The sequence below is a fragment of the Engystomops pustulosus genome, chromosome 1, assembly GCF_040894005.1.
Source record: "Engystomops pustulosus chromosome 1, aEngPut4.maternal, whole genome shotgun sequence".
Classification (NCBI taxonomy): Eukaryota; Metazoa; Chordata; class Amphibia; order Anura; family Leptodactylidae; genus Engystomops; species Engystomops pustulosus.
In genome coordinates, this window is record NC_092411.1 from 166882476 (window position 1) to 166898371 (window position 15896).

General features: G+C 44.2%; 1 protein-coding gene across 5 annotated transcripts in view; it reads right to left on the reverse strand.

Moving 5' to 3' along the window:
* The window catches only part of REXO1 (RNA exonuclease 1 homolog), a 559659-nt gene that overhangs the window by 497065 nt on the left and 46698 nt on the right, over nt 1–15896 (reverse strand). The gene's annotated exons all lie outside the window — the stretch shown is intronic.

Genomic DNA, 15896 nt, shown 5'->3' on the forward strand with positions numbered 1-15896 from the left:
AGCAGACTTTTCCTTAAAGGGGTTGTCTGAAATTAAGTTACACAAAAAGCCCCACACTAACTAGTATGTCCCTTCTCCTGCATGTTCAGTGTCCCGCGGTGTTCCCCAGTTTGTTTACAGGGGCACAGAAGTTCCGCTCTTGTAGCTTCTGGCCAGCCAAGCTAAGTACAGGCGGTCCCCTACTTAAGTTACAAACGGACCTCTGGATGCTGGTAATTTATTGTACTTTAGTCCTAGGCTACAATAATCAGCTATAACAGTTATCAAATGTGTCTGTAATGAAGCTTTAGTGTTCATATTGATTCTTATGACAACCCAACATTTTTTAAAATCTAATTGTCACAGAGACCAAGAAAGTTTTGGCTGGGATTACAATGATAAAATATACAGTTCCGACTTGCATACAAATTCAACTTAAGAACAAACCTACAGACCTACAGATCTTGTATGTAACCCGGGGACTGCCTGTACTAGTTTTTTTTTCATGCAGCCCATGCCTGGCCACCTTGTTATTTTTACTTAGTCTCGGACAACCCCTTACACTGAAGCCACTTTTCACCTTCCTGACACGGCCCATTTTTTCAAATCGGAAGTGGTTATAACTTCAGAATGCTTTAACCCTTTCACGACTCGTGACGTAATAGCACGTCACGGGTCGGCCGCGGGTGCATGGAGAGGGCTCACGCGCTGAGCCCTCTCCATAGCCGGTAAGTCTTTGCTGCATATTGCAGCAAAGGCTTACCGGTAACACCCGCGATCGGTGCTAGCACCGATCGCGGGTGTTTTCACCTCGATCGCTGCCGGCGGCTTCAAAAGGATGGCGGCGCGAGGGCGCCGCCATCTTTTCGAGGATCGCCGCTCCCCGTGACGTCATCGGGGAGCGTCGATGCGTCGCCATGGTAACCTCGGGTCTCGCGAAGACCCGAGGCTACTTCAGGTTAACCCATGCATTACAATGTGCTATCAGCACATTGTAATGTATGAGTAGTAAAATCCCCATATACTGCCATACTGTAGTATGGCAGTATATGATAGGATCGTGCAGACCCCCTAGGGTTAAAGTACCCTAGGGAGTCTGAAAAGTACTAAAAATAAAAATAAAAAGTTAAAAAAAAAAAATTATAATAAAAGACCCTAAAAACTCAAATCACCCCCCTTTCCCTAGAACTGATATAAATATAAATAAACAGTAAAAATCATAAACACATTAGGTATCGCCGCGTCCGAAAATGCCCGATCAAAATATGATAACGGTTTTTCACTGCGTTTAATCCCGTAACGGAAAATCGCGCCCAAAGTAGAAAATGGCACTTTTTTTGTCATTTAAAAAAATTAAAAAATTCTATAAAAAGGGATCACAAGGTCGAACAGTCCTAAAATTGATAACATTGTAAATGTCATCAAAATCCGCAAAAAACGACACCACCCACAGCTCAGTACACCAAAGTATAAAAAAGTTATTAGCGCCAGAAGATGGCAAAATCCCCCAAAAAATTTTTGTACAGGAGGTTTTAATTTTTTTAAATGTATGAAAACATAAAACCTATACAAATTTGGTATCCCCGTAATCGTACCGACCCAAAGAATAAAGTAGACGTCATTTGGGGCGCACAGTGAAATCCGTAAGATCCAAGCCCACAAGAAGGCGGCACAAATGCGTTTTTTTACCAATTTCACTGCATTTGGAATTTTTTTCCCTCTTCCTAGTACACAGCATGGAATATTCAATACCATCTCTATGAAGTGCAATTTGTTACGCAGAAAATAAGCCATCACACAGCTCTGTACATGGAAAAATAAAAAAGTTATGGATTTTTGATCATGGGGAGTAAAAAATTAAAATGAAAAAACAAAAAAGGGCCAGGTCCCGAAAGGGTTAACATAGTGATTTTGAAATAGTTTTCCTGTGACACTGTACTTAAATGTTAATTGAAAATTTTTGGTGGTATGTTTTGCATTTATGAGAAAATCAGATATTTAGTGAAAGTTTTGAAAAATTCGCAAAGTTCGAAAATGCTAAATGTTATACTTTTTCCACACACAGTGATATCTGCAAGAAAACTTAATAACTAACATTCGCTGAATGTTAAGTGGACATGGTTTTTTTTAAGCATCCTCTTATTTTTGTAGGATGTTATGGATGTTAGGGCTATTGAGGGACCTGCTTAGATTTCAAGTACATTTGAGAGGTGTAAATAAAACGTAAAAACCCCATAAATTGCCCCATTATAGAAACTACACCCCTCAACGTACGTAAAACAAATTTATGAAGTTTGTTAACCCTTTAATTGTTTCACAGGTGTTAAAACAAAACCGTATGCTAATAGAAATAAAAAAAATTGGTTAAATGAATGCGTTTTTTCATAAAATGTACACATTCTCAGCGGATAAAATAACAAAACGCTCCACAAAGTTTGATACCCAATTTCTCCTGAGTGTAACAGTACCCAATTAATACCTCAGCTATCACCCCCATGGAAAATCATCACGGAAACACTTGGAGGATATCCGTAGATGATTTCAGGGTGGACCATTGAATCATAGATGTGAGGAGTTTGAGACACCAAATTGATATGATTAGAGGATGGGTAGAATCAGGACAAGTGGTAAGAAAAGAGGATATCAGACAAAGGAAGTACAGGGGGAAAAGGGATTTGATTGCAATGGGTTTGGGACAAGGTGCAACGGGAATAGGGGCACTAAACACTATGGATCTAGAAGTATTAAACTTGGAGATCTGTCACAATATGCTGGAGAGGGTTTCAGGAACCAGCTTGATGTAAATCAGGTTCTGGAGGGTTTACAACACTCACACATGGAGCAGAAGATAGAGAAGTAGTTGCATCTAAGAGAGAAGAAGTTTAGACAGCTAGTTGTGTGTCTCCTAGAAGAGCATGATAGAACACAACTTGCCCTGGCTTGTACTCAAGTACAAAGTGAACTATCTGATAACCTTAAACATATTATATCCTCTTTATATAGCGGCCACTACCCATTTAACCTACGGCAAAGGATGAGTAGTTATATTTCCCCTTTTGCAGTAAATCATACCAACTGGTGGCTCAGTAAGTGGCATGGTTGCCAAAATCTCATATGTACTGCTTCATCTTTGGCACCCAACTCGGGCAAGACCAAAAGGTATAAGGTCATTAATCTGGGTACGTTAATTAAAAAAAACTCAACAGTATTTCACCCCCAGCTCCCCTCAGATATCCTGACATATGAGGCAGGCCAACCTTATCTGTTTGATACAGATGGATGTTGGAGAAAAGTGGATGCCATCCTCTGCCAAAGTAATTAGGATCGAGTCTTTAGACACCAGTGTTGGGAAAATGAGGGCTTCTGTGAGGTGAAAACAAGAGCGGTACCTCCATCATATAGAAAACATGTGTGTCAAGGGTATTGGTGCCGGTATCAAACAATAAATATGTCATGTACCATTTATTCAACTGCACTGCACTGAAAGAGGTGAACTCCTTCCAGGAGCATATTGTACTTAAGGAATTTTAGGTATCGCTATAGCAGGTGGAAAGGGAAAAACACAGATTACCCCGAAAAGAGGCTGGATATCCAGTCAGATATTCCCAGAAGACTTCAGAAAATCCCTCTTGGATTTGTCAACAAACAAATAAACATCTTTTATTAGATTTCAATCAAGAGGAAGGGATAACTAACCCCTTAGCGCTCCGCGCCGTAGATGTACTGCGCAGCTTCCGACGATTAGCGTTCAGCGCAGAACAGCTACTGCGCGAGCGCATACTATTTTAGAATTGTCACCACGTCGCGAGACGTGGTGACATCGGGACGAGATTTGGGTGACAGAGGCAGGAGGAGTTCCTGTCTCCGTCACCCGACCAATCAAATCTGTCCCGCCCGCCGATCGCCGTGATTGGCCAGTCAAACCTGACTGGCCAATTACAGCGATTTTAACCTGAAAAACGTGCCTTTAGCACTTTCCTCTTCCTCCAGCGGCACCATTTTGGTTTGGTATCGTTGGAGAGAGGAAAGAGCGTTAATGTGTGAACCAAAATACACTTTTACACTATAAATAGTGTTCTGATCCTTATCTGATCCCTATTGTTCCCTACAAATCCCTATCCCTATCTGTTTTTTCCTGTGTCCTGTGTGTTCCCTGTGTGATCGCCTTGTGTGATCCCACGTCTCTTCCGTTTTTCCCTGTCTGTCCCTTCTGAACTTAGCTATTTTTTGTGAGCCATCTGTGCGGCTTGTCAGTGTAGTTCGGTGTGCATTATATATATATATTTTTTTTTTTTTTTTTTTTTTTTGTGCCTGCTAGACGGTTTATCCGTGTAGTTTGGTGCACATTATCAAATTTTTCTAGTTCTCTAATTTTTTTGTGTGCAATGTCTCAGAAGACGTACACCGTGTTGGAGGCATATAACATGCTTGCCTCTGACACCGAGTCAGCTAGTGGGGATGATGGTCCCTTTTACCTATCATCATCCTCCTGCTCATCTTCCAGTGACCTGGAAGGACCCCCAAGAAGGCGCCCTAGGGCGCCTGGGACTCCTGCAGCAGGGGCGCCTGGGACTCCTGCAGCAGGGGCGCCTGGGACTCCTGCAGCAGGGGCGCCTGGGACTCCTGCAGCAGGGGCGCCTGGGACTCCTGCAGCAGGGGCGCCTGGGACTCCTGCAGCAGGGGCGCCTGGGACTCCTGCAGCAGGGGCGCCTGGGACTCCTGCAGCAGGGGCGCCTGGGACTCCTGCAGCAGGGGCGCCTGGGACTCCTGCAGCAGGGGCGCCTGGGACTCCTGCAGCAGGGGCGCCTGGGACTCCTGCAGCAGGGGCGCCTGGGACTCCTGCAGCAGGGGCGCCTGGGACTCCTGCAGCAGGGGCGCCTGGGACTCCTGCAGCAGGGGCGCCTGGGACTCCTGCAGCAGGGGCGCCTGGGACTCCTGCAGCAGGGGCGCCTGGGACTCCTGCAGCAGGGGCGCCTGGGACTCCTGCAGCAGGGGCGCCTGGGACTCCTGCAGCAGGGGCGCCTGGGACTCCTGCAGCAGGGGCGCCTGGGACTCCTGCAGCAGGGGCGCCTGGGACTCCTGCAGCAGGGGCGCCTGGGACTCCTGCAGCAGGGGCGCCTGGGACTCCTGCAGCAGGGGCGCCTGGGACTCCTGCAGCAGGGGCGCCTGGGACTCCTGCAGCAGGGGCGCCTGGGACTCCTGCAGCAGGGGCGCCTGGGACTCCTGCAGCAGGGGCGCCTGGGACTCCTGCAGCAGGGGCGCCTGGGACTCCTGCAGCAGGGGCGCCTGGGACTCCTGCAGCAGGGGCGCCTGGGACTCCTGCAGCAGGGGCGCCTGGGACTCCTGCAGCAGGGGCGCCTGGGACTCCTGCAGCAGGGGCGCCTGGGACTCCTGCAGCTGGGGCGCCTGGGACTTCTGCAGCTGGGGCGCCTGGGACTTCTGCAGCTGGGGCGCCTGGGACTTCTGCAGCTGGGGCGCCTGGGACTTCTGCAGGAGAGGCGCCTGGGACTTCCACTGACCCCACATGGGTAGCCCCAGATAATTATACCCCTCAGGTCCCTGACTTTTTGGGCCATCCTGGAATTAACTTTGACACGACAGGGCTAAGAGCTGTGGACTTTTTTAAGTTTTTTTTTGATGAGGAGCTGCGGAATATTATTATATTTCAGACAAATCTCTACGCTGCACATATTAGATCATTTTAGTGCCAAGTTAGCCCAGGCATATACCCCTGCCAAACATGTGAGCATAGACGAGTCCCTGGTACAATTCAAAGGGAGACTTCACTTCCGCCAGTACCTGCCCAATAAGAGGGCAAGGTATGGTGTGAAGATGTATAAGCTGTGCGAAAGTTCATCAGGGTACACATACAAGTTCAGGGTATATGAAGGGAAGGACTCCACTATAGTGCCCCCAGAATGCCCCCCCTTCCTGGGTGTTACAGGGAAGATAGTGTGGGATTTAGTGCACCCACTGCTGGACCAGGGCTACCACCTCTACCTGGACAATTTCTACACCAGCACCACCCTGTTCAAGTGCCTCTCTTCCAGAAATACTGCGGCATGCGGCACTGTACGCAGAAATCAGAGAGGTCCCCCTAAGTCGCTGCTTGGGCAAAAACTTAAAAGGCACGAAAGCAGGGCACTATGCAGCGACTCTGTATTGTGTGTTAAGTACAAGGACAAGAGAGAGGTCCTTTGTATTAACCACAATACATGAGCACACCACCACCCCTGTCCCAGTACGAGGTGCCAGTACATAAACCCCCAAGCCAGACTGTATTTTAGATTATAACAAATACATGGGAGGGGTGGACTTGTCTGACCAGGTGCTTCAGCCGTACAATGCCATGCGGAAGTCGAGGGTGTGGTACAAGAAGCTGGCCGTGCACATCATGCAGATGGCATTGTATAATGCTTTCGTGCTGCATCGATATGCCGGCCAGAGGGGAACTTTCCTGGAATTTCAAGAGGTGGTAATAAAGTACTTTCTTTTTGGAGACCAGGAAATGGGGAGTGCTAGCACATCTGGAAGTGAGGCCACATCACGTATTGTACCAGGGCAGCACTTTCCAGGAGTAGTTCCCCAAACAGCCAGCTAGGGAAGGTCACAAAAGAGGTGCAGGGTGTGCTCCAAAAATGGCATTCGGAAGGACACCATTCATCACTGTGAGACATGCCCAGAAAAACCAGGGTTATGTATGAAAGATTGCTTCCGAATTTATCATACATCCCTGGATTTTTAGTGTACCCTGTTGTTACCCTGACGCACAGATTATCATGCCGCATGCCGCACCTTCCCTTCTAAGCCCTGCCATGTGCCCAGCCTGTAGATTACTGCCCCGTATGCTTTACCCAGGAAAACATGCATCATGATTTTTAGGGTGTTTGTCTCCCATGGCAGCAGCTGGGCACAAAATGACATAATGGATATTTTTTACTATGCACTATCCATTATGCACTTTTTCAGGGGTCCACCTGTGGGGTTAAAATGCTAACTATACCCCTAGATTAATTCATGGAGTGGTGTAGTTTCCAAAATAGGGTCAGTTCTTAGGGGTTTCTACTGTACTGGCCCCTATTGGCATCTACAAATCTTTCATGATGCCAAAAAGAAAAAAAAAAAAAATGTACAATGTCTGTGCTCCAACAAGTTATTCCCTTTTGAGCCCTGCCGTGTCTCCATCCTACAGATTATTGCCTCCTATGGGGTATTGCCCTAACCGGGGTAACCAGCAGAATGATTTTTTGATGTGTTTTTCCCCTGTGGCATGAGTTGGGCAAAATACTTTTGTCACTTCAATGGCATATTTGATAAATTGCAATACAATTGTTTTTCTGCACTACTCACTTTGTATTACATTTGAGCCAGCACCTTAGAGGTTAACACCTTAGCGCTCTGCGCCGTAGCTGTACTGCGCTGAGTCCCGCGATTAGCGCTCAGCGCAGTACAGCTACGGCGCAGAGACGATGCCGGTTCAGCGCTGTATAGCAGCCGAACCGGCATCGCTAGCCGCGGGATTTCAGCGGTAATCTACCGCTGACATCCCCGGCTAACACCCGCGGTCGGAGTGGGCTCCGATCGCGGGTGTTTAACCCGTTAAATGCCGCGGTCAACGCGACCGCGGCATTTAACATGCCTTTTGGGGGTCTTTACCCCACGATCGGCCCCCCCACACCGTTTTCGGGGGGCCGATCGCTGTTTTGGCTCCTCTGGGGTCCGATCGGGACCCCAGAGAAGCCTTGGAGGGTTTACCTTTAAGATGGCGTCTGTGACGTCATCTTAAAGGCAAAGTGTCAGCCTATGCATCTGCATAGGCTGGCACTGATAATACCCTGCAATACATTAGTATTGCAGAGTATTATCAAGAACAAGCAATCAGATGATTGCTTGTTCATATCCCATGGTGGAGCAAGTAAAAAAATGTAAAAAAAAAGGTTTTTCAATAAAAAAATTACTTTATAAATCACTAAAAATGCCCATAAGCCAGAAAACATATAAAGAGACATATAACGCTCAAAAAAGTCTAAATCATAACACAAACCCCACATATATAGTATCACCGCGTCCGTAACAATCCATAGAATAAAACTAAATAACTATTGAACCCATATGATGAACGCCGTAAAAAAAAAAAACGTCAAAAACCCGCCAAAAATTATGATTTTTACCTATTATATCCCACTAAAAATGCAATAAAAAGTGATCAACAAAACATATGTACTCCAGAATGATATTGTTGCAAAGAACAACATGTCCCGCAAAAAACAAGCCATCAACCAGCTCTGTAGCCAAAAACGTAACAATGTTATGCCACTTGGAAGACGGCGATGCAAAAATGATAGATTTTTCCCCACATTAGGGTTTTATTTGGCAAATTTAGTAAAACATAAGAAAAAATATTAATGTCTGGTATCCCCGTAATCGTATCGACCCATAGAATAAAGATAACAGGATTATTAGGATATACGGTGAACACGGAAAAAAAAAAAAGTAAAAAATCCAGTACAGAATTGATGCTTTTCTACTCATGACCTCAAAAAAAGTTCCAAAATTTTCAACAATAGGTGATACCATCCCCAAAATGGTAACACTGGAAAAAGCATCTCGTCCCGCAAAAAAAATGCCGTCACATGGCCCAAATAACAGAATAGCGAAAATTTTATAGCCTTCAAAAGGGGGCAACCAGAAAACTAAAATCCTGGCAGCTGCAGGGTGCTCCTTCCCTTCTGCGCCTCGCTGTGCCCCCATAACACAAGTAACGGCCACGTGTGGGGGGTCGCTACATTCAGGAGAAATTGTAGAACAAATTTTATGGTGAGTTTTCTCTTTTTATCTTTTGGAAATGTGTAAATTTTAGGGCTAAATGAACGTATAACCGACAAAATTTGATAAATTTGAAATTTCTAAATTTCACCGCCATTTTGATTCAATTACTATGAAGATCTCAAGGGGTTAACAATCTTTGTAAAAGCTGTTTCTGATAGTTTGAGGGGTGCAGATTTGAAAATGGGTTGGTTATATAGGGGGTTTTGTTGCTAAATATGTAAAATTTGATTTCAAACAGTATTTATCCCCAAAATAGTCAATTCCGAAAATACGGAAAATCGCTATTCGATTTGTAGGCCGCGTGACGTCAAAATAAATTATCCAAACATTTCAAAAATTATGAAAATGTAAAGTAGACAAATGGGAAATGTTATTCTGCAAGTTATTTAGGTGGTAAATCTATCTGCCTGAAAACGCGGTGATTTAGAATTTCGAAAATGGCAAATTTTTCTAAAAATTCATCATTTTTTTCTTTTTTTTGTAAATAAACGCAAAACTTATCAGCCAAAATTTACCACTAAAATGAAGTACAACATGTGGGGAAAAAAACAATCTCAGAATCGCTTTGATAAGTAACAGCGTTCAAAAGTTATTACCACAGGAAGAGACACTGGTCAAATTTCAAAAAAAAGTTGCGAGCCTTAACCTGCAAACAGGCTGCGTCCTTAAGGGGTTAAAATGCTCATACAAGCCTACATAAATTTTTTGAGGGGTGCCCTTTCCAAAATGGGTTCACTACTTGGGGGTTTCTATTGTACTGGTACCTCGGGGGTACCCCCCCATTACCAGTCTAGTGAAAATGAAGCTTGAAAACCTAAATTGTGCTTCTTTCTTCCTGACCCCTGCCGTGTGCCCAGCCTGTAAATTATTGGCACATGTGTGGTATTGCCGTACTCGGGACAACCCGCAGAATGATTTTTGGGGTGTTTGTCTAAAGTGGCATGGGTTGGGCACAGTATACGAGGCACTAAAATGACATTTTTGAGATAAAAACGCAATTTTTACTTTGCATTCAATTTTGACCAGCGTGTTGGGGGTTAAAATGCTCACCACAACCACCGATAAATTCTTTGAGGGGTATAGTTTCCGAAATGGTGACATTTTGGGGGGTTTTCTATTGTACTTTTACTTCAGGGGCTCTTCAATTACACTGTGGCACCACAAAATATTTGTAGCCAAATTGGCCTTCCAAATTCCCAGTATCGCTAACTCTGTTCTGGACATCACTGTGCGGGGAAATAGCAGCTGACATCCACATGTCTGGTATTGCCGTACTCGGAAGAAGCAGGGCAAGAAATTAGGAATATATATTTACCTCAAATTCCCTCTGAATGTATCCATTTTAGGGCTAAATGGGAAAGATTGAAATCAAAAATTGAAATTTCAAAATTTCCACTCCATTTTCATATGCTTCTGGAAAAATAAAGGGTTAACAGACTTCTTAAATGCTGATTTAAATAGGTTGAAATGTTAGGTTCATAAAATGGTGTTACTTGTGGGAGTATATAGTACATAAGCCTTTATAGGGCACTTCCAAACTGAATTGATCACCAAAAAGTTTGCATTTTTCAAATTTCACATCCATAAAAAAAAAAAAAAAAAATGGAAACGTAAAACAAATAATGGATATAAAAAGAAGACCAATGGCAAAAGGTTTCTATCAAAAAAAAATTGGTATCCCTTTTTGTCTAAAAAGTATAACATTTGAAACGTCATTTTTTTCAAATTTTTCCTAAATTTTTGAATTTTTACCCCCCAAAAAAAGGAACGGATCACCGAAATGACACTACTAACAAACTACAATGTCTCACGAGAAAACATTCTCAAAATCACAGAGATATCTTAAAGCGTTGAAAAGTTATTACCACAGGAAGAGACACTGGTCAAATTTTTTTTTAAAAGTAGCGAGTCTTAACCTGCAAACAGGCTGCGTCCTTAAGGGGTTAAGAGACTCAAAGACTCTGAAGATCAAGCCACCATTCTTCTGAAACATGATCAGATGAGGATTACAGGGATTGTCCATGCCCTGGAAAAAGACTCTACAGTCATGGCCACAAGTTTCGAGAATGATACAAATGTGAATATTTTTACAAAGGCTAATGCATCAGGTTTTAAAATGTCAATTTGCATATACTCCAGAATGTTATAAAGAGAAGAAAATGATTTTTTTTCCCCCAAAACACTTTAACTTCATTGCAGGCCTGCCTCTTAACCCCTTAACGCTCTGTGCCGTAGCTCTACAGCGCAGAGGTGCAGGGAATGTATGAAGAGGGCTCACAGGCTGAGTCCTCTTCATACAAGGGTGGGGGTAGTTGCATATTGCAGCAAACCCCCAGCTCTAACAACCGCGGTCGCTATTAACCTTTCCGTTGCTGCCGGCAAAGTCGCCGGCGGCATTTAAAAGACATCTTTATTCCGATCATCATCGGGGGGCGGCGATCGATGCCATGGTAGCCTCGGGTCTTCGTTTGACCCGAGGCCGTTTGAGCCACTGGCTCATTCATTACAATGAGCCAGTGGCTCATTGTAATGAATAACCTGCAAAAATGCTATTTATAGCAATACAGCACATTAAAAAAAAAAAAAAAAAAAAGTACTCACCATTCCGACGCCCTGTGCAGCTCCACTTTCTTCATGTGCGTCACCACCAGGTCAGCGACAGTGTAGCTACAGAATTCTCAAAGTATGTTTGGTTCACAATGCATGAAAATAAATACCTTATATACTCGAGTATAAGCCTAGTTTTTCAGCACAAAAAAATGTGCTGAAAAACCAAACTCGGCTTATACTCGAGTAAAAAATATATAGGTTTTACCAGGTTTGTGGTAAAATTAGGGGCCTCGGCTTATACTTGGGTCGGCTTATACTCGAGTATATACGGTAGTAGATTTCCTTTAAAAGAAGTAAAGCAAAAACCAAAGTCTCCTTCCTGCTCTCCCTTAGTGATAATTACATTGTGTTTAGATAAAATAGCTCAGCCATCAATAAACAATGACAAAAATATTTCCAAGACCAATATTAATAGGGTACACCAATTCGTATCCTCTATAAATCTACCGCAAATAGATACGTCACAATTTACCACCTTATCAAGAACTGTATCTAAAGAAGTAGTGAAACCATTAAAGCATAACTGTAAAATTATAATGATTTTACCAAATTATCATATGCAATTCCCCCACAGAGAGAACAACGCCCATATTGTACGCTCGTCTTTTTTCTTTCCAAATTTATGGCACTTTCTGTTCCGAAAGTGGGAACTGGGCGGAGACTAATGTCTGTCAGTCTATGCCCACAAGCAGAAGCCAATTCAAGCTGCCAACAGATCCCATGTTTTCTCTTGTATTCCCTTGTGTTATTTTAGCAGTAAAAACATTTACCGTAGTTATCCACAAATAAAATAAATCCCACTGAACACTGCACAGAGCACAAACTGGATGTATATGGTAACTAGCCTGGCAGCTTCCATCACATGGAGCAGCATTGAACATAAAATAAGTGGAAGAAATCATAAGCAAACCAGTTACATCAAGTTTATAGCCTGTGCTGTGTGAGCACTAAGGATAATTAGCTTTCTGCACAGTGCACAAAGTGCAAGGTGGGGTAAAGGATTCAGCGTGACAAGAGGAATGAGAAAGTTCTGTGGAATCACAGACTGCGATGGAGGAGCTGATAAAGAACAGGGCAGATCTTGTACCTCACTATTCTGTATCCACGTTCTTGAACGCATCCAGCTCTGCTACATACACAGAGAGCAAGGTCACATGACGATCTCCACCTCTGTGAGCAGGGAGCAGCAGCCCCTCCTTTCCAATGAACCCGTAGAGTTTGTTTATAGGTCAGACTCTAGGGCTTGTCAGTACAGGTGGAGGAAGCAGCTACTGCAACACTCATAATCTGTGGAATATATCAAAGACACTGCTGGATATAGGTAGCAAAGTTGATCGGAGTAGTTGTTCTACATCCGAAGACCTAGTGATTTGTGGAAAACAACATTTTTTTTTTTTTACAGTTGCTCTTTAAATTTTAAAAAAATCCTGTGGTCCAGATGGATTATCCCATGAATTATATAAAATTTACCAAGACTCAATAATAATACGTTAGCCAACTAGAAGACAAGGCAGCGGCAGAGAAAAGCTCCTTCTCAGCTGAAATGCTTAAGGCAATTTTGGTCACATTACTCCAACTTGGCAAGAATCCTGATATGCCCTCCAACTCTAGACCAATATATACCTACTCAAAAAAATATACCGTATTTTTTGGACTATAAGACGCAATGGACCATAAGACGCACCTGGGTTTTAGAGGAGGAAAATAAAGAATGTTTTTTCCAAAAATAGTGTGCTAATATATTTAATAAAGTAACAGCACCTTACGGAGCGGTGCTGTGCAGCCATGTTTCTCTTTGAAAAGAGGCAGGGGTGAGCAGCACTGACCAATTCCACTCCTGGCCACCGATGTGTGCCCACTGTGAATGTAGCCTACGGGGGCTGTGTATAGGATACTTTTATTAGGGGTCATTGTGTGACATTTGGTGAAGATTTAATAGTGTACTGTGTTCAGGGAGAATTAATGGGGAGACTATTAGGGGACATCTTATGGAACACTGTTACCTGGTTATGAAGGATGACTCCAGTGCAGATACTACAAGTGTTCTGTCAGATTTAGCTCTATACAGAACACTTGGTGGTCGGGGGAGTGTTTCTTTGACCCAATACTGATTGGCTAGGGCTTGGCTAGCAGCAAGCTCAGCCAACCAGTGTTGGGGGCAGAATAGTCCAGTCAGCATGCACTGCATGCTGCCGCTGCCTTCTGTTTTCACGGCTGCGCTTACTGCCAATAGCTTTCACTGACAGAACCAGGGCAAGATTAAGGTTGGTGGGGGCCCCTGGGCACAAAATCTTGTGGAGGCCCCCACTGAATGTAGCATACATATACATCCTCCTGCTCATTATCTACTTTGACCAGTAATACATCTATATACAGCCGTCAACCTCCCTGTAATACATCTATATTACAGCCGCCAACCCCCCAGTAATTCATCCGCATACAGCTGCCAACCCCCCAGTAATACATTCGCACACTGCCGCCATGGCCCCCAGTAATACAGCCGCCAACTCCCCAGTAATACATCCGCATACAGCTGCCAACCCCCCAGTAATACATTCGCATAGAGCCGCCAACCCCCCAGTAATTCATCCGCATACAGCTGCCAACCCCCCAGTAATTCATCCGCATACAGCTGCCAACCCCCCAGTAATACATCCGCATACTGCCGCCATGGCCCCCAGTAATACAGCCGCCAACTCCCCAGTAATACATCCGCATACTGCCGCCATCCCCCCCAGTTATAACTGGGGGGGATGGCGCCAGTATGCGGATGTATTATCTGCATACAGCCCACAAAACATACATATCTTGTTCCAGTTGAACTCCCCCTGATACTAAGCAATCATTATGTTCTTCTGTCCTGTCAGGCCCTCACCTCCATACACATGAATAACACTGCTCCTGGGAGGTTTCGGTTCTCCACTTGGCAGCTCACTTACTTCCTGCTTTTTCCGTACGGCCACGCCCCTTTCCGTGACATAACAGGGTCAGGTGATATCCACACACCGGAGGATCTGTGAGGTCTGTATCTCTTGTGTTTATGGTGTGAGCTGAGCATCTCCGTTGTGGAGCAATGCCCTGCAGCCAGAGCTGACTGTACAAGACTCAAAGCAGCGCTGTGCAGCCAGCCAGCTCACAGGCGGCCGACTGTCCCATTCTCAGGGAGCAATGTGCACGGCCCCACTATATGGGAGCCGCGGGCCGCTCACATACAAAAGAGGAGGAGAGGAGCGCAGCGGCACTTGCTACAGCACCTGCGCTTTACTGTGAAGTGTTGCGCTCTGCCAGGGCGGAGCCAGGTGCCCTCCTTCCCTCCTGCAGCTACATCCGGACTATAATACGCACCACTGTTTTTTCCCCCCATTTTCTGGGGGAAAAAAAAAGTGCGTATTATAGTCCAAAAAATACAGTACGTTAAAATTCTTGGAAAATTATTACAGGCAGCCCCCTACTTAAAGGGGTATTCTCATCTGGGCATTCACTTTCAGTTTGATAAATCTGCCATATATAAACATTTCTTCAATTAGATGTTATTAAAAAAAATGTTCCCGTGTGAAGATAATTTCCCATAAATGTAGTGATATGGTCCCTTAGAAACAAGACTGTGTCCTTGGTTACGGCCACGTCTGCTGGAGAGATTGCACAAAGAAACAAAAAGTTTCTGAATATTAAATGTCTGGGAGTTACTGCATATCCTACAGCCGTCCTGTGGTAATGATCGCTGAATCCTGGTGGTGAGGCAGAGCTCATTAGCGCATGTCTGGCCACCGCTGCCAGAGTGTGACGTGGTCGTATCCGGGGAAGCTCTCTCATTTCTAAGGAACAACATGGCTACATTTATGAGAAATTATCTTCACACAGGAACATTTTTTTAAATAACATCCAATTGAAGAAATGTTTACATATGGCAAATGAATTTAATTAAATGTGAATGCCCAGATGAGAATACCCCTTTAAGGACACCTGACTTAGACAACCCAGACCACTCTGCCCACTGTGATGCTCTGGTGAACAGTTGGTGAAGCTCTCTGGCTACTCTACTTTAGTACTCAGATTGCAATGTTCAGCTGTAAGGTTTTTGTGATTAAGTTTTACTGATAATGCTTAATAATAATAGGAGTCAGTTTACTTGACCCTCAAAGAATTAAACCTTAAAAATCTTGAAAGCCCGAATTGAAGAATATGGCTGGTACATTTGAGGGGATATTGTAGTGACTGCGTTGTGTGCTCTCCTTCGTGTATGTCCCTTCGCCCTATTAACCCCTTAAGGACGTAGCCTGTTTGCACGTTAAGGCTCGCTACTTTTTTTTTTAATTTGACCAGTGTCTCTTCCTGTGGTAATAACTTTTCAACGCTTTAAGATATCTCTGTGATTTTGAGAATGTTTTCTCGTGAGACATTGTAGTTTGTTAGTAGTGTCATTTCGGTGATCCGTTCCTTTTTTGGGGGGTAAAAATTCAAAAATTTAGGAAAAATTT